This window comes from Neolamprologus multifasciatus, unplaced genomic scaffold (genome assembly GCF_963576455.1).
Source record: "Neolamprologus multifasciatus unplaced genomic scaffold, fNeoMul1.2 scaffold_5, whole genome shotgun sequence".
In the NCBI taxonomy this organism is placed as follows: Eukaryota; Metazoa; Chordata; class Actinopteri; order Cichliformes; family Cichlidae; genus Neolamprologus; species Neolamprologus multifasciatus.
Window position 1 is genome coordinate 376,653 of NW_028181986.1, and position 20,646 is coordinate 397,298.

A 20,646-nucleotide genomic window follows, 5' to 3' on the forward strand; every position below is an offset into this window, starting at 1 on the left:
TCACTGTAACCACCACAGTGACAGGAAGTGTTTTTAAATGACTGAAACACTGAAATGATGCTAACGGCTGTCGTTAGGCTCACTGACAGCAGTGCTGATGTGTTCATGTCAAACACTGGCTCAGGTCAGACTCCTTCATCCTTCTCCAATGTGAGGCCGCCCTCAGACCCACAGGAGCTCTGACCTTTGACCTCCTGACCCTAACCATTTTTTCTCGTTGCATCTTTAAATGCAAATCCATCCAAACTGTAGCCGAGCAAAAGAAGCTGGAAGTTGTTCTAATGAAAAATGTTGTCTAAGGAGCTTGGAAAGAAAAGCGTCTGGACTTCTTTAAGTTGCTTGAAGACGTTTAACCTCTCATCCGAGAAGCTTATTCAATTCGAAGGTCAAATGGTGGAGAGTCCCAGATTTTAAGCCCTATGGGAGTGTCACCAAAGAGGGACATGGACGCCTTAACGCCCACTCCCGTTCTCACACCGTGGCTCGTGTGATTAGGTAGAGGATCAACAAGGGCTCCATGTCCCTGAATTTAAACTGAATTTAAACACACCTGCTGACTTCATGTGTTCTGCTCTGACAGCTGCCATGTGTCACAGTGTGGATAATAAAGCCATCAAACTGCACTCAGCTCCAATAACACCATCAGTGTTTGATTTCCAGAGGATTCATGAGCTTTAACCACAATAGAAGCAGGAAGTTAAGATGAAGATGCACCAGGTTGTGACTGAAGGACAGAGCTGAAACATACAAATGTGAACAGATTCAAGATTCAAAGATTCAAGATTCAAAGCGTTTATTGTCATATGTACAGAATTCAATTCAATTCAATTTTATTTATATAGCGCCAAATCACAACAAAAGTCGCCTCAAGGCGCTTCATAGATACAGAGAAAAACCCAACAATCATATGACCCCCTATGAGCAGCACTTTGGCGACAGTGGGAAGGAAAAACTCCCTTTTAACAGGAAGAAACCTCCAGCAGAACCAGGCTCAGGGAGGGGCGGGGCCATCTGCTGTGATTGGTTGGGGTGAGAGAAGGAAGACAGGATAAAGACATGCTGTGGAAGAGAGACAGAGATTAATAACAGATATGATTCAATACAGAGAGGTCTGTTAATACATAGTGAGTGAGAAAGGTGACTGGAAAGGAAAAACTCAATGCATCATGGGAATCCCCCGGCAGCCTACATCTATTGCAGCATAACTAAGGGAGGATTCAGGGTCACCTGGTCCAGCCCTAACTATATGCTTTAGCAAAAAGGAAAGTTTGAAGCCTAATCTTAAAAGTAGAGATAGTGTCTGTCTCCCGAATCCAAACTGGAAGCTGGTTCCACAGAAGAGGGGCCTGAAAACTGAAGGCTCTCCCTCCCATTCTACTTTTAAATACTCTAGGAACAACAAGTAGGCCTGCAGAGCGAGAGCGAAGTGCTCTAATAGGGTGATATGGTACTACAAGGTCATTAAGATAAGATGGGGCCTGATTATTTAAGACCTTGTATGTGAGGAGCAGGATTTTGAATTCTGGATTTAACAGGAAGCCAAAACAGGAGAAATCTGCTCTCTCTTTCTAGTCCCTGTCAGGACTCTTGCTGCAGCATTTTGGATTAACTGAAGGCTTTTCAGGGAGTTTTTTGGACATCCTGATAATAATGAATTGCAGTCGTCCAGCCTGGAAGTAATAAATGCATGAACTAGTTTTTCAGCGTCACTCTGAGACAGGATATTTCTAATTTTAGAGATGTTGAGCAAATGGAAGAACGCAGTCTTACATATGTGTTTAATATATGCGTTGAAGGACATATCCTGGTCAAAAATGACTCCAAGGTTCCTCACAGTGTTACTGGAGGCCAAGGTAATGCCATCCAGAGTAAGAATCTGGTTAGATACCATATTTCTAAGCTTTTCAGCGCCGAGTACAATGACCTCAGTTTTATCTGAGTTAAGAAGCAGAAAGTTAGTGGCCATCCAAGTCTTTATGTCTTTAAGACATTCCTGCAGTTTAACTAATTGGTGTGTGTTATCTGGCTTCATGGACAGATAGAGCTGGGTGTCATCTGCATAGCAGTGAAAATGTATGCTATGTCTTCTAATGATGCTGCCTAGGGGAAGCATGTATAATGTAAACAGAATTGGTCCTAGCACTGAACCCTGTGGAACTCCATAATTAACCTCAGTGTGTGAAGAGGACTCTCCATTTACATGCACAAATTGGAGTCTATTAGATAGATATGATACAAACCACTGCAGTGCAGTACCTGTAATACCTACAGCATGTTCTAATCGCTCTAACAGGATATTATGGTCGACAGTATCGAATGCTGCACTAAGGTCAAGAAGGACAAGCACAGAGATGAGTCCACTGTCAGAGGCCATAAGAAGATCATTTGTAACCTTCACTAAAGCTGTTTCTGTGCTGTGATGAACTCTGAAACCTGACTGAAAAGATACTGTCTGGCACAACTTCCTCCCACATTTCCGGTTTACGCGCATCAAAATTGCATATTTTGACACGCGATGAATTCGTGTTGGACACGTGTCGATGTGCGAATTTGCACGCGTGAAGTTAGGGGCGTCTGGCGCATTTTGATCGCGTCTATCGCATTCGGTGTGAACAAACCGTAAAATACCACAGCTCTAAGATGGAGGCTGATTAGAAGCAGATGGCAGAGCGATCAAGTGCAGGTGAGGCCACAGCTGTGCGGAGGAGCTTCCGGGTGGAAGGCCATCCAAGCCACACCCTCCCTGGAAGCGCGAACTCGCGTTAACAAACCCCGCGGCTGGGAGAGAGGAGAAACAGGGAGAGAATACACACAAAAATCCATATCGCCCGGGGAGGCCCGTCCGACCGTGACAATTTCAGCTGCACCATGATGACATATTTTCAACTTCGTCCCTGTTTGCAGACTCATTTTCCCCGGTGATGAGCCCGATCACTGGTGTGTCGTCCGCAAACTTCACATTAGTGTTGGACGGGTGGGTGGGGGTGCAGTCATGAGTGTATAGAGTGTACAGCAGGGGACTCAGCACACATCCCTGAGGGGAGCCAGTGTTGAGGCTGAGTGCTGAGAGCAGGTGGGGCCCTACTTTGAATCTCTGTGGGCGGTCACTGAGGAAGGGAACGTGAGGTCATGTCATTTGATTACCAGTCTAGCAGGGATTATGGTGTTAAAAGCCGAGCTAAAATCAGTAAAGACAAGGCTGATGTAACTGTCCTGTTGTTCTAAGTGAGCTACGGTTGTATGGAGGGCTATGGCATCCTGAACTGTTCTTCCTGTGAACTGAGGATCGAATGTGTGAGTTGTGACCAGTTTCTCAAGACACTTCGAGATGACTGGAGTAAGACCCACTCGCTCTGCGAGGTGCTAGAAAACTAAATTTATTTATTTATTTTTTGTTTCACACATGGTACAGCAGTAATTCATTTCCTATACACAACCTTCCTTTCAATTAAAGTAACACTGTTTCCATGCATGAAAAGGAAGAAGAATAAATTCTTATTGACACCTGCCTGTGATATCTGTGATAATACAAGTAGGCAACCAAAATTACCCTCTGACAATATTCTGCACATAACAAAAAAACCCCAAACCAAACAGAACAATATACTCAACAATGAGCAATACCACTAAATCTCAAACTAAAAGGATCATTTTTCTACAATTAAATTCTATTATTTTCAACTTCTTCGTATTGGTTTATCATTTTATTCTTATAGCAGATTTTAAATTGAGAAACATTTGCACAACGCTTAAGATGATCCAGTTTCTTATGCCTGTGACTGTTGGACACATTTGCCTTTGTGTGGTTCGAGCAAACCGGTGCTTAAAATAAAACTTCCTTCTGCCGTCCCCATTTTCTGAACACAATACAAATAAACTTTGTAACTTAAGAGGTAGTATTTTAGTTTTTGCCCTAAACATAATAGTTAATGTCTGTAATTTCACTGTCTTCTAGTTTTAATAATTTCGATTTTATAAACAAACTATTAGTGTGTTCTCTATATTTAACATACATAATTCGAATCGCTCTCTTCTGTAATAAATATAATGGTTTCATATTAGTCACATATGTATTGCCCCATACTTCAACACAATAACTCAGATAGGGTAGAAACAATGAAAAATATAATATTCTCAGTGTCTTGTAATCTAATATATATCTAACATTACCCAGGATATAAATACTTTTAGCCAACTTTTTTTTAACATGTTCAATATGAGGTTTCCATGGTAACTTGTCCACTAATACACCCAGAAAACAGAATTCTGTCACTCTTTCAATTATTACTCCCTCTATAGATAATACCATCTCTTCCTCCTTTACACGGTTTTCAAATATCATAAACTTTGTTTTTTCCAAATTCAGCGATAACTCATTTACATCAAATCATTTTTTAAATTTTTTCATTTCAATAACCATAATTTTAGCCAATTCTTTCAAGTTTTCTCCGGAACAATAAAAATTTGTATCGTCTGCAAACAAAAAAATGTAACATTTTTGACACATCACAAATGTTATTTATATATAAATTAAAACGTTTTGGTCCTAAAACAGAACCTTGAGGGACCCCACATTCTATTTTCATTCTATCAGATGCCTAAACACTGCACATACTGAAACCTATTATCTAAATAGCTGCTTAACCAGTTCAACACTATTCCTCTCACACCATAAGTACTTAACGTAGAAATCAAGATGGAGTGTTGCAGAGTGTCAAAAGCTTTTTTTAAAATCATTGAATACCCCTATAGTATATTTATGATGTGTTGCTGATGAAATGTCTTCAATAGTATTCATTAATGCTATTGCTTTTGATCTGTTCCGTCAAAAGCCGTACTGACTGTCGCTTAACAGTTGATGTTTTTCAATGAAACTATCAAATCTTTGTGCAAAGAGTTTTTCAAGCACTTTAGAAAACTGCGATAGCAATGATACTGGTCTATAATTATTAAAACTATGTCTGTCTCCTGATTTATGTTTATGGTTATTAACCTCCTAAGACCCGAAATCTTCCACAGCATTCATTTTTAATTTCTCTTCAATATTTGGGCATGTTGGGGGCTGATGAATGTAAAAACAAATTATTACCAGATATTTTTTTTTACCTGATTTGTTTCTAAGAGAAATGAGAGCCACATATGAGGATATTCGTTTTAAATTTCGATAGAACAGTAGCAGTATAATGTCCTCGTAAGTGGATATCAGGCCCGTGTAGAGCAAAATTTAGTATTTTGGTGTAAATAACACAAAATGTGATGTCCACACATGTGGACGCAGGTCCTAGGAGATTAAGGGAGAAATGTTTCAGGAACCTGGGTTGATAGTTTATCTGAAGCAACATCACATCAGAAACACTCCCACCTCTGACCCAACTACCCAACCACAGCAGAGCGCTACTCTGGCAGGTCCAGTGTCAGCACCTGTAAACTGTCAGTGTTGATTGGTCCGGGTCCAACAAACTGGTGGTTGGTAACCAGCAACAGCACTTCAATGACGGGCACAAGAAGCTCTCTTTAAAAAGAAGAGTGAGGAGGTGCAGAAGGAGCTGCCTGCAGTCTGTAAGTGCTTCTGAACGTTAGCACTGCTAACACCTGCCTGCCCACCCCCGGATCCTTACAGACTTACTCTCTGGACGCTCTCTGTTGCTCTCCCAGATCTCTCACCCCTCCAAGCCTCGCCTGCTCCCACAAAGAAGTAAGACTGTTTTCAAATTCACACTTTTCTCACTGCAGTAATGGCTGGAACACCTGCTAACATCTGTCTCCCTCATTGCAGTGACTTTGAGAATTTTCCACCTCCTAATTCCTCGCTGGCCTCATCTCTCGGTTCCTGCACTGGACGCTACCCGGTGTCAGGTTCCTCACTCAGGTCTGCGAGAGCCCCAAGACTCCCTCGTGTACCCCACCTCCCAGTTAGACACAGTGATTACAAAGCACCCTGTTTCTCAGTCTGTGTTGTGTTGCCTGTAAGCATACAAGTTACATTCAATGTGTCATAGAGGCAGTTGAGTAGTCTCATAGAAGTGAGGTAGCGCCCACAGTAAAGTGTTTGTATTCTCATGTTAGTGTTCTCATTGAAGAAGTCAAGCTGAGCTCACAGTATAGCAGTGGTATGCTCATTCTTAGTATCTTCGTAGAAGAAGTCAGGCTGTGTTTTCACTTTAGTAGTTCATACTCGTTCACAGCAATTCTCAGAAAGGTTTAAGTTATTGAATTATTTCCCGCTTAATCGTTGTGTTTTGTAATTATTGCATTCTTGTTCACTTTGTGTTTTCTCTCAGACTCTGTTTGCTTCGCTCATACGCTCTGTGAGTGGTTTTCGCATCTGAGTCCATTCACCTGTGTCTAGCTGTCTGGCTGTGACATGAAGCGCTCATGATTCCCAGTAAAAGACTCTGTGTGCATGTCTGTGTGTTTAAAGTCTGCATAAAGATGATACAGGTTCATCCACAGTGTTTGGTCCATGTTCATGTGCATTATTCAAATCTAGTGGAGAGCGACAAAGAAAAAAAAACTTTGGACGTGGAGAAAACATGCAGAAAGTAAAATATTAACATCGTTAAATTTCTAATGCAGAACTTCCCAAAGTGTGGGGCCTGCCCCCTAGGGGGGGGGCGCAGAGCCATTGCAGGGGGGGTTGAAAAGGGAAAAAAAAAAAACGCTTGGACACTGCTAGCACGGCGCCCACACAAATGCAAAGCAGGAGATGAAGCATCGCTGAATATGTTTCCAAATCAACTTCATTCTGAGCCAAAGACTAGAAAATATGGTGAAGCAAATCTTCCCTTTGGCTTCATCTGCACAGGTGCTGAGGTAGGTCTCCCTGCAGGATTGGTTTCCCTGAGTCGGGAGCAGCGCTGGGCTGTTTAACTTACAGACAAACAGGATCCAACAGTTGTTTATGCTTTTGAACCCATTTTGCACAGAGAGGCATTTTTTGAAAAATGTATTGATGTTGAATATTATTACACAGGAAAAAACAACTACATGTAAAATAATCACATCGTGACACCTCTGTCTTTGTAAACAGAGGGACAGTAACTGCGTGTAAAACCTGCAGACAGTCAGATTAACAGTATTTTGTCTCCATCATTCTGTGATTCATCTCATGTAATCAATAACGTGGCCACAGCGTGGCGTGAAAAAGGCACACACCTTTGACGTGACGAACTCTGTATTCCTCGTCCACACGTAAACGCAAAAAAGGAGTTTTCGGTGATTCGAAACGCCGTTTACGTGTGGACGAAAGGTCCAAACGCATAGAGAGGGGGGGACGCAGTGACGGGCGTTAATGACAATGTTTAGCCCGGTCACACAGCTGGAGACTAATTATATTTTTAACAGACTTTTTTAAAGAAAACTGTTAAGTGGGGAGCTCTTTTTCCACCTGTTGTATTCTCCTCGTGAACTCTAATCCGAGACTGAGAGGTGGCGTGTGGACAGAACGAGGCATCGGTGTGCGACTTGACCACCTTTTCTTTGAGTTCCTGCCGATCAACAGACACTGTAACGGGGACTCCCGTGATCGGTGGAGCCACTACCTGCGATAGGAGTGTTTAGGTGCAGGATGGAGGCACATCATATGAGGACGCCGCGGGAGCAAGGCGAAGAGATGCAGGACGGCGGGTGGACGTTTCCACGCCACCAGAGGAGAGCTCGGAGAAGGCAGAGATCACCAAGCATAAACCGAGTGGCTCAGCGACCGCGAGGAAACACAGGTGAGCTCCCCACTAACAGACACAAGGTTCAAGCAGACATTTCTGAACCCTTAGGGGAAAGTCTGGGTGATATTGGTCTGGTTATGCACGCTGGGGGTCGGGATGAGACGAGGCAAAGGGAGGGATTGGGAAAGCCGGGTCGTCCGGGTTTGAGACGCTTTGGGAAACCGGGAGGGTATGTAGCTGCCCCGGGGTTAAATCGTGCGCTAGATACAGAGAAAAGTGCGCGAAGGACATTTTTAAGTTAATCCAGACAGTGCACCATAAAGGGGTGATTGAAGAGGCACGTGACACAGGTTTATATCCCAGGGGAATGGTGAGACAGGTTTTCTAATTTTATCAAGCCGACTGCACCTACAGAAAAAGTCAGGGTGCGGCTCGAGCAGAATACGGACTCCTGGATGGCCAAGAACACGGACATACTTTATGAACATTATGATAGTATCGTTCAGGCCTTAAATGGGATTAAAAAGAATGTGGTGTCGCTCCAGGTAGCGAAGGGGTGGGCTTTAAAAAGATACGGGGCCGTTTGAGAGCATCCACAATGTCACCTGTGGAGACTCTCCTTGATTCACCAGGGGAGGAAGGTGGAGGGGGGGCCCGATCTGAGGCTGAGCGCACGGAGGGACAGAGTGAGATGGAGAGGAGGGAGGAACCGGAGTCAGTAATAATTAATTGGAGGGATGAGAATGAGGCTTTACCTACAATTGTGGCGGGCCGTGGTGCTAGCAGCAATAATAAACAAAATGCACCTTATCAGAAAAACCTGTCACTGGGAAAAAGGAAAACGATGTCGTTTTCCTTTTTCCCAGTGACAGTTAAGTGAGCTTCAGAAAGCGGATGCCCATGCGCCGGTCCGTTTGGGTGCCCTCGGGGGAGTAAATGCTGAAATGGGGGAGGGTGGGGGGGAGACAGGGGAGAGTGGGGACGTAGTGGGTGAAGCGAGAGGGATTAGATCACACGTTGCGGTGGATTTGGATGAGAATGATGACATTTTGCCTGCCTCTCTGTGTTCTCCCTCTGCATGCCCCGTGACTGCCGTGTGCCGTGAATCCTCCCTGATTGCTTCGGGCGCGTTGCCGCCTCGGCCTGCCCCTTCAGGTCCTTTTTCCTCGCCTCGCGCAGGTGACCGAACGAACATGCCAGCTGCGTCTACAACAAAAAGGCCCGTAGCGAAACAGCAAAAACTGTTTAAAATTAAAACCTGTGCTCAAACAGGTGGAAAAGAAGTGGGAGAAATGACGATAGAGGTCCTGCAACAGCAGGAACAAGCGGGCAATTTGAGCTGTGACTCATTGGACTGCGCAGATCTTAAAAGAAATCTCCACCTGAGCGAGGATGTCAGTGAAAGCAATGGCTCTACTGATGAGTTTAAAACCGTGGGGCCGAAAAAGCGAGCGGAGGGACGCAGCCGGCGAGAGTCCACAGGGGATGAGGAAGTGACCGGGGCGGGGGCCGGGACAGAGACCGTGGGGGTGGCACACGCCAACATACCACCGAGCGCGGGTGAGCCGTAAGCTACAAGACTGGAAAATCAGGGTTAATAAACCTGTGGTTTTTCTAGGAGACTCGAACCTAAATAGGACCAGAAATGGTCAGATTCAAATAGAAAGCTATCCGGGAGCTAATTTTTATAATGTTTTTAACTTGTCAACGCTGAGCTCAGGCACTAGTGGCCCAAGATGGCGACTGTAAACTAAATAGTTACCATAGACGCAAGATGGCGGATTTAAAATGGCGGTTCATGGACACAAAAGTGGTTGCCCTGGATACCAGCATGGAACATGATGGGAACCAGGAAGCCAAACAGCCAGAGCACATGGTAGACATGGCGGACACAAGTCGAAGAGGGAGCCTCATTTAAAGATTAAAGTACAGGTAAGCAAGGATACTGGACAACAAATATAGAGAACAAATGAAGGAGAAACAACTGTATAACAGTAGTAAAATTTTTAATTCATATAAGCTTAGATTATTATAAATTAATAACAGGAATTTGCAAAATCACAGATATACGTTACATTCAGTTTAACCCAGGCACGGCATTGTTTACTCTTTAAAGTTTAAAATGAAGGTTAATAATAAAGAAAGATTAAAGTATTGGTAAGCAAGGATACAGGACAGCAAATATAGAGAACAAATGAAGGGGAAATAACTGTATAATAGTAGTAATGCTTTTAAATTACAGAAGCTTACATGATTATAGATTAATATGAGGAATTTGCAAAATCACGGATATACGTTAGATTTAATTTAACCCAGATAGGGCGTTATTTGCTCTTTGAAGTTTAAAATGCAGGTTAGTAATGAAGTAGGACACTAAATGTGAAGGAAAATCAACTGTACAACCGGAATGCTTACTTTTGGGCAACTTTATTATCAAAATCAAGATAAAAATGAATAACATTACAAGTTAACAAAGTCACGGAGACCCGTTAGATTCAGATTGAACCTAACAAGGCCTCACTTGCCCTTTAAAAATTAAACCACAGGTGAGTAATAAAGTAGACCACTAAATATGAAGGATAATTTACTATACAACAACAATATCTTGCTTTTCAATTGTTTTATTATGGAAAGCCCAGATGGAAATAAATAGATCAATTTAAGTAATTTCAACAAACTAGGACAAATACCCTCATCCAGGACTGTAATCCCTAAACTTAACCATAGGATACCCTAACCAAGAGTTCATTCAATTTAAATAGATTTGTATTATTTCATCACTCTTCTCTCCCCTCTGTCTATCCATCTCTTGGAGGTGGAGGGGAGGATGAGTGACAGCCCGATCCGGCGGGGAGGGGACCCTGCCTGGTGGGCGGACCCCTCCTGACTCTTCCTTCTCCTCTCTCTCTTTCTTATGGAGGACCACAAGAGCCACACGCATCGAAATAAAAACTTCTGTGCTTAATTAATGAATTGTAGAATAAAATCTGCATTTGTAAATTCATTTTTGAATTCCAATTTAATAAACTGATTTTTTCAGTTTATTAGTCCCGTGGGCCTCTCCCAGGATAGGTCTTCGTTTCAAAAAACATTTTCAAAATCCACTTTAATAAACTTCATTTCAAAATCCATTTCCCTTTCCTGTTCGCTCAGGGATTAACATGTGGATTAGCAGTTGGATTAACAACTTCATTTTAAAAATGTGTATATAGGAAGTGGGAGTTCACGTAATGTGGATTTTCTCCTGTCATTTGTCCTCTTTTTAAGAACTGAAAAACTAATTAAGCAGCAAATTAAGTGCAAATTAAGTGCTTGTTTGTAAACTTCTTATCCTGTGTGAAACCGAAGTTGTTTAAATGCCACTGGTATAACTATTACAAAACATGGGTCCCCATAATCAACAAGCTGATATGATATGTGTATTTATTTAAAATTAAGACCGAGCATTTCTTTCATTGACTTAACCAGTTGGTTAAATCATTCAGAATCCCTTCTGAATGTGTAGGGTTTTCTGCATCCTTAATATGTATAGGGCATTTACAAGAGCTGACATTCTCAGCAACTTTGTTTATTTTTTGCATTTCAACAATTACAGTCTCTCTGGAAGGTCTGTTCAAGTTACTGTCATGGAGTGCAGTGTGGCAAGCAGGAGTAGGACCCAAAATGCAGGACTCAGACTCAGGGGATGAACTCAAAATCGCAGCTTTATTTGCTGGCAGGAAAAACAAACTAAAACACACAGGGAAATAACAAACTAAGACTCACGGGGAGACACAGGGAGATCCACACATCAAGAGGGACGACGCGACACTGACTCAGAGAAACACAGGGTTTAAATACACTGGGAAGTAACGAGGGGAATGAGACACAGAAGGAGAGCACAGCTGGGAGAAATCAGAACTGACGAGACAGGGAGCAAAGTAGGATACACTCACATGAGACACAGACCTTCAAAGTAAAACAGGAACCATCACACTAAGACGCAGACTCGACATTGAGAGACAGACAGAAAATGACACATGGAACTTAGACCAATACAAAGCAGACACAACCAAAGAACAAATCCTAAACACAAATAAACAGAGACATGAAACTAATAATACACAGCATAATCCTTAACACAACAAGAAAACAATCCCTGATGCAAAATTAAACCAAAACATAAGAAACTCAAAATACTGTGTCCAACGGACCCAGAACCGTGACAGTTACAGTATTTTTATTTTTGCAGATGGAGAGTTGTTGTGCATGGTGGCATTGATGGATTTTCCAGACTCATTGTTTACCTCACTGCTACAAACAACAACAGAGCCCAAACTGTCCTGGAGAGTTTCATGACTGCAGTACAGCATTACGGTATCCCCTCTAGAGTCCCTTCAGACAAAGGGGGGGGGGGGGGGGGGGGGGTGGGGGGGGGGGGACGACACACATTCTGGTGGCACGCTTTATGGTGGCCCACTGTGGGCTCAACAAGAGGTCACATTGCTGGAAGAAGTGTCCACAATCAGAGGTGATTGACTACATGTTAGAATAGTTGATATAATATATTCCTAAGTCACTGAAACAAAACTTTATGCAATGATTAATTATATATTTTTAATCTTGACACATTATAAAAAATCTTACATTATACAATTTTTTAGATTAACACAGAAACTTCCTGTATCCAAAGATTAAAAAAAATCTTGGAATTGAAGTGCCTTTTTTGGGTGTTGTTTTCAAATGCATGTATATGTTACCTTACCTTAACACTTTAACATGAATTATGTAAATGTCAATCAGTACTCGTTTAAGAAAAATTCTGTTTCTCTCTGCCAGATGTCTTTGACGTATTGCTATGCATTGGTTTTTTACAATCACATCAACCTTCTATTGCTAAGTGTTCTAAAACAAATTCTTAATTACATTTTCACATAAACTGACATGCTTTCTAAATGTACTTGTTGTCCTTCACAAGAACATAAACTTCTTCTTTTCTTTATATTGTTGTATCATTGCTGGTATACGGCTCATATGATCAGTTGGCATATAGCTAGTGAACTAAAATGATTTTGGCAACCATGTTTTCTAACAGGTGTTTTAAACTCACAGCCCAGGAGCCATTTGCAGTCTGTATATTAACATGCACTAATATAATTCAATATTAAAATAAGTTATTTCCAAAGCAAGTAATGATTTCATATGAATATGTTCACAATATGAGCAGAGAGTACAAACATGTTTAGGGGTTGTCTATGTTAGTTATGTGAGAGAGTTATTTGTAGATTAAACAGTATTTTCACCAGCAGTCAAAAACCAGTGTACACTTATGTCTGCATTTTTATTTATTAAATACTAACAACACGATAGCAGTGTCTGGCCAGAAAGAGAGTAACAATTTGTTTATCTGGTAGTTAAATGAAAGGCTTCAGTTAATTAAGAGTGACAAAACATAATCTGCGTTCACGTGATTACTATTGGAAGATTGCTGAGTAAACTGAGCTGGGGTTTACACTGACGAGTCGGCAACGGTCCAGCGACGACAAACACAGAGCTGCCATCTTATAAAGGAACTGGAACGCTCTCAGGTGATGAGCCACAGGTGTGTGATTGCGACCAGGTGTGTGGGCCAAGGGCAGGCGCCCACAGGTGAGCTCTGCCCCAGTTTTCTGAGTGTAACCTACTCCTTTGAGTCTGAGCAGTCTTTATTTTATTTTTTTGAAATAAATCATGATGCCATTTTCTCTGGAAGCTTTGCTCTGACTCCAGATGAAGACAGTAAAGACAGCTGTAATTATCCCAAAAATGTTTTATTTCCTTTGATTTAAAATAGTTTTGAACAATAAATAACTATACAAATAGCAACACTGACATTTCTTTGAGAACACTGTGATGCGGTGTACAACCTTTTGAGAAATATGTGAAGATGCATAACAGACATTTTCAAATTGTTTCCATAACATCAGATGAATTTAGCAATTCAAAAACAGCAATTGGATGTTTCCAATGAGGGAATACACCTTTACCAACAACCAAGCTTGTTGGATTTAAGAAAACATTTTGAAAGTGTTAAATATTTTACATGGTAAATAACTACCATACAAAGACACGGTGCATTTAAGCACAAACAGCATGGGATGCAATGACAGTTTAAATACACCAAGTTATGTTAGGACTTTCACAAACTAAAACAGAAAAGGTCACGTCAATACTAACTGGACAACCACTGTCCTGACTACAAAAAGGCCGGTTATGTAGGTCTTGGTTTTTACTTCTACTTTCTGTTGATACCCGTCTATAAAACTTCAAACCTTCAACAACACTAAAGTATTTCGTTTCAGTGTTGAACTATTACTTTAAATCTTACAATCATAGCTTTCATAATAGTGCTATATGAAACATAAAATGGTTAGAAGCAATAACTGGCAATCTGCACTGTAAAGTATTCAAAATGGACAATGTAAATGGTGTCCATCTATGCCATAGGTGTCAAACTCTGGCCCGCGGGCCAAATTTGGCCCGCCGCCTGATTATATTTGGCCCGCGAAGCCATACCAAATTACTATTAGAACTGGCCTACTGGTATTATACAGCTAATATATATATTGTTCAGTATTAAGCTTTGCTTGTTCCATATTCAGTTTTCCAGCAAAACTCATTTGAGTCCATAAGAAAAGATTCATTCTTATATCTGGAGGAAAAATTTTTTTCAATAAATATTAATGTTAGCCCGCGACTTTGTTCTAGTTTTGAATTTTGGCCCACTGTGTATTTGAGTTTGACACCCCTGATCTATGCCATGCCAAATGTTGGTGCTCAAAGTATAGCATTGCACATTTGTGCTTTAAATGATTCGTAGTCTTTGTGCACTGTAGATTTCAAAACAATGTTACATGTATTTGCCTCAGGAAAAATGTTGCCAGAATCCTCTGGAAGAATCTCTATTGTGGGCTGCATAAGAAAGCCATTTGGGGTATTGAAGAAGATCCAGAAACAAATTCCAGGACATTCTCCAAGGTCACCGGTGCACATTCTCCATCTAATAAACGATGGAGAATGTTTATTAGATGAGTGTTAGTGTGGCGTGGTCTGCGGTGTAGCTGCAGGGAACGCAGAGACACCTGAGCGGCATCCACAATCACGCCTACCAGAATAAAATTGGACCTGGGTCCTGTCATTTGTTTGTTGCTGTTGGCAAAGTGTTCAGCTGCAAACTAGAAAGTGTTTGTGTGTGTGTGTGTACCTTTTCTTGGTCTGCAAGCAAGCAGTCTTGGTACTCTTGATCCTGCTGGGAACGTATGGTTCTCCATTCATCCAAAGACTCCTGAGGAGAAAGAAGACAAAGAAAAAGATTTTTTTCTGCGCACGTTAAACATCAATGTGATGTCTTTCAGAGTTTTAAACACAATCAAGTATACTATGACAAGATTTTACTCATCAGCAATCTCTTTTACACATACACACACACACACACACACACAAACAGGTAAGTAAAATGAAATATAACATATAATAAAATATGTGTTTACCAGAACTTGGTCATGTGTTAGGTCAATGATTCCTATTTCAGAGGAGGAGTTATCTCTGTCTGGACTAGTCTGGACTGGAAACTCTGGGCTCACTGGATGGCAAATGTCAGGTAATGCTGTCGGTCTCAGTTGGAGACCTTTAGAAAACAGATTGTACATAGCATTTACATTTTACAAAATATTTCCAAAAAGCTACTGAAGTAAAAAAAAGAAATTAAATTACAGAGGACAACATTAAAACAGGACAGTCAGTCTACAAAAATATGTATAATACAGATAGGGCATAGTGCATACTTGCAGTGTTTGACATGATCCTTCAGTTCACTGAAAAAGAATTCTTCTGAACACGTCAGACATGTTTCCTTGGGACCAGAACCGCCAGTCTGATGTTGTTAGACGTTTTTGTGAGTTATTGTTGTCTTTGTTATACACACAGAACACAAAGAACATTATCTGTATAACAGTATCTCCACAGAATAACTTAGTGTAAGTTATGACTTACAGGAGTTGTGTCGATGTTCTTTTGCATCGGACGGATGTAGATGAGGGAGTGTTTGATATCCTGACAGATTTTATGGTATACCCTGTCCTTGGGCAAGGTATCAGAGGGAGCTTTTTGCTCCTTGTTAACCCAGAAACTTTTAAAAGCTCAAACCCTCCACAGCCATTTAGTTTTGGGTAGGCAACCAGAATATGACTTCGAAATTCCTCTGCACTGGCTTCATCACCTGAAAAAAAACTTGGAGGGAATTACAATTATTTTTGAGGGGATATAACAGTGGCTCATCAACCAACAACTATTATATAACAAATTACCAAAAAAGGTAATTCTTTGCTCCCCAATGCCAGCAGCACTAAGAAATTCTTTTTCTTCTCTTGTCGGTGCTGTAGTCTGAGCAATCTTGGACAAACAGAAATAAGATCTTGTGTATGTAGATCGACGTCGTGCAGCAATGGAAGGGTTGCCAGGGACCCTGTTACCATACCCATATGGAAAAGAAATAGTAAAAACTTATATGATTTAACTCATGAAAGTGGCCATTTTCATGAGTAAATCATATAAGGCTTACATGATTTACTCATGAAAGTGGCCACTTTCTCATTACTTTCATATATTGTTTTAGTAAGTATCCAAAACATACAAGTTTCATTATATAATTTTTCAAGGGATCTTATATCTGTTTTCACTCTTGTATGCTTTTCATACAAGTTTCACACAAGACAGATACAAACTTTATAAGATTTATATATATCTTTTCCATATGGGTATGAGGCAAATATTCTGCACACTTCAGCTGGAAAAAAACCAAAAGATATGTTATTGTATTTCAAATGCACTGTGTAAAGCTAAGCTAATGCTAATAATTAAATGACAGTGCAGCATGACAAAGGACAATATGTATATATGGCTATTCAACTTTATATTAAATTCCATTGATCTCCAAAAGTTGATTTTGTTCATCTGGACGTAGCGTATTCTGGGAGAAACGTTTCGTCACTCATCCAGGTGACTTCTTCAGTCTCAGCTGACTGCAGGTTTCCCCAAATCTTATAAACAGTACATTTGCATAATGACTGAAACCAGTCCACTGAAGGAACAATGGGCTGTGAGGTCAGTTCCTTAATCATAATTATGCAAATTCTCATGACCATTGATCAACAACCACTGACCAAAACCCACTGACCAAAACCCACTGATCAATGGCCATGAGTCCCAAATTCCATTGATGCTAATATAGAAGCTAACACTGAGCTAAGGATAAAGCTAATGATCCAAGATGGCGACTTTTAACAAAATAGTTGCCGTGGATACAAGATGGCAGATTTCAAAATGGCGGTTCACAGACACAAAAGTGGTTGCCCAGGATACCGGCAAGGAGCATGATGGGAACTAGGTAGTCAGACCAGGCAGTAGTGATGTGTCATACAACTGATTTCCTTTCTGATCTGATACCAAGTAATATTCAGGGTGGTATCGACGATACTGATCCGATACCGATACTTTGTACAAAAGCGTATTTTATTTATTGTATCTCAAATTATAGCATCATACTGATTACAGGACATCAGATTCCTTGTTCTTATCACTTAATAATGCAGAGTTCATCATATAGAAATAACAAAACTGAAGTTGTGCTATTTGAACACCTTGCCTGCAGCACTAAAGGACTCTGTGAGAGACGTCTGTCTGGCCCTAGCAGCACCTGTCCCTGTCCTCCTCTTCAGTTTGCCTCAACATACGGTCGTCATATCCTGTGATATGATTTACTCTGAGGTGTTTGACCAGGTTAGTGATGTTGCCACAACCATACATGCCAACCCTCCCCATTTTTACGGGAGAATCCCGAATTTCAGTGCCCCTCCCGAAAATCTCCCGGAGCCACCATTCTCCCGAATTTCTCCCGATTTTCCAGGACAACATAATTGAAAAACCATATCCTAGAATTCATAGCGCGGCCCAGCCAGTTCCAGTTTACAACAATGGCTACTACTACTGCAGCTACTTAGTTTTAATATTACTCTTCTTTCTCTCATATTTTCAGGTGAGAATGTAGCTGTGTAAACTTCAAATATCTGAGCCGACACATCGTCTTCAAACCCCTGCGGTCTTTCACTACTCGGGTTAAACATGATATATAAGTCACTCTGATAACTTAAAAATGTTATTGTTTGGTTTCTTCAGTGTTTTATTTGTTCGTGAGTAAATCGGTTTGGCTGATATCAAAGTTATTAGATTAAATAAAACTTTATTAATCCCTCGGGAGGGTTCCTCCGGGGTTTTCACACAGCTGAATAAACGTCAAACAGAAAACTAATTAAACAAAGTGTGAGACGGTCGAGAGTTTACGCCAGCGCCCGGTTATATTTTAGATAGCAAGGAGCAGACAGCAGAGTTTCACTCACCCGAGGGAGCTCGTGACGTACTACCCAGCTTTCTTTAGACCGCAAAGGCCGGGTCCTCAGGTGGAAGCAGCCTCTGAATTTGGACACCCCCGCTGTTTCCAATAATAACGGCAACATTTAACGTATTTTACCCGATAAATAAACCCTGCAAAGTGTATATATGACCCCCCAACAGCCGTTTTGATTGTGTCCCTAATTCTGAGGTCTCAAGGTTGGCAAGTACGGCCACAACACCTCACTTTTTTGCCACATGTATCGCAAACCACGTCTCAGCTGTTTGTGAAGGTAAAGTACGTCCGCACAACTACGCTCAGCCATTGTTGTGAGTGCGCACGCCAAGGGGCTGCGAGACATTTATACAGCCTATTTTGCACATGACTATGAAAGGCGGAAGAGGAAGTAGTTCCTTTAAATGTAGACAATCCGAATGATATAGTTTCTTTCCACTGTGTTCCTGTTAATGATAAACTACAAATTTACCCTAAATTACTAAAATATCAATATTTTAATGTGAGAATCAATTCTAGAACATCAATGATCGGAGGAATCGATATTTCAGGATCGATCCACACATCACTACCAGGCAGAGCACATGGACCATATGGAGCAGGTGGCAGACACAGGTCAAAGAGGAAGCCTCATTTGAAGAATAAAGTACGGGTAAGTGAGAATGCAACATAACAAATATAGAGAACAAATGAAGGAGAAACAACTATATAACAGTAATAATACTTTAAATTTGCAGAAGCTTGGATAATTATAAGTTAATAGGTGGAATTTGCAAAGTCACGAATATACGTTAGATTTCGATGAACCCAAACAGAGCCTTATTTTCTCTTTAAAATTTAAAATACGACTCAACAATAAAGTACTTCATTAACTGTGCATGACAATTAACGTTACAACAGGAATACTTGATCTTAGACGGTTTTGTTAAAATTAAGATAGAATGAATAACGTTAGGATTTTACAAAGTCACGGATACTCGTTGGAGTCAGACTGAACCCACCAGGGCCTGATTGGCCCTTTGAAACTTTAAATATTAAAACCCAGATAGACGTAAATTAATTACTGTAATTTTATTAAGTCAGCGACACACTCCAAGGCATGATCAACCTTGGGAGGGCCTTCCTTGGAAGAGGGTGTCTAGTGATAATGGCCGAAACACCCAATGATTCCAAGGTCCACTACTGATGATGTGTCCTTACAAATTAAATTAAAACAAACAATAACGTTAAACTAATGAGGCAATAAAAGGATAATAAAAGAAAAATAAAGAAAAAGAAAACATAATAATAACAATAAATAATAAAAGATTGAAAATGAATAGATAATAAATGACTGTAAAAATTCAAAAAAAGAAACAAGACATAACTTGAAAATCAAAAGTTACACATAAAAACAAAATTTAAATTTGAAAAATAGGAAATAAACAACTAAAAAATCTTCTAGAATAATAACGAGGATAGGAGTACAATAGATGGACAATTTAATATGTATAACACTTAAAATGCCAGAAATAAAAGACTAAATATAGGCATTTATGCAAGGGGGATGGACCTAGGTTGCTGTCTCAGGGTCTCCTGGGGGTTAACCCTTTAAAGCCGGTCAGAGCTGCACGCTCTGTTTTGCGTAACTATTTTTAAATCCCGGTAGCTCTGCAACCACGTGAGCTAGCGCAATAATTTTTTTTGCATATGAAACCGGAGGAGTTGTACTTACATCTTATGCCATCAGCTTGTCCTCGGTCACAGTTTCCTTCCACATATAGCTTTGCAAAAACTGCATAAAAAGCACTTGCAGCAACAAAAACACAATATTCCAGAAGCTTTGCCGATCCGATCAGCTGTTGATAACACTTCCTACGTTGAAATAGACGTCAGCGTGAACGATCGCATGTCCTCCATGACCTGGCCGAAACTGGAAGTGACGTCATTTTTGCGGAAATGTAGTTTTTTTTTTACCATCAGGGCCTCATGAGCCTATACTGGTGTTTTTAAAAGTTATCTTTGACTTTCTGACTTTCTGTGTGGTTTCTGGGAAGCTTAGGACTCATATTGCACTGCTGGAAATAGTTTATTTTGATGTATATGCTGCTTTTTTTTGCAAATTTGCATTATAATATTTATTTTCGTTTGTCCTGCAGTGTATAAAAATTGGTGTATCTGAAAAATAAAACTATGAAGACACTTAAAATAAATTTCCTGTGGTGGGAAACTATTTTGTGCAACTTTTTTGTATTTACAGTTTTGAGGGATAAGCCTCTTAAATTTCTCTAACTAGAAATATATGTTAAAAAAACAAAAACGATTTTCAATTTTTTTGTAGTTTATTGCACTTTTTTGCAATTTATATAATTACTATGCACTTAATGCAGACATATTATTAAAATTTGGGCTGTAATGGTTGTATTGATGTATAGCAACTTGAAATGCTCCCAAAAATGGCTCCACAGCATGTAAAAATATAATATAAGCTCTGCGGACTTGGTTCTATGGCAGGTCTTAAAGGGTTAATGAGAGGGATCTTGGTCTGGAGGGTTAGTTACTTCACACAAGCAATGAGTCTGA

General features: G+C 40.5%; 1 protein-coding gene across 1 annotated transcript in view; it reads right to left on the reverse strand.

The window, feature by feature from the left end:
- Positions 1-20,646, reverse strand: part of LOC146490346 (uncharacterized) — a 52,927-nt gene that overhangs the window by 24,147 nt on the left and 8,134 nt on the right. The window lies entirely within an intron of this gene.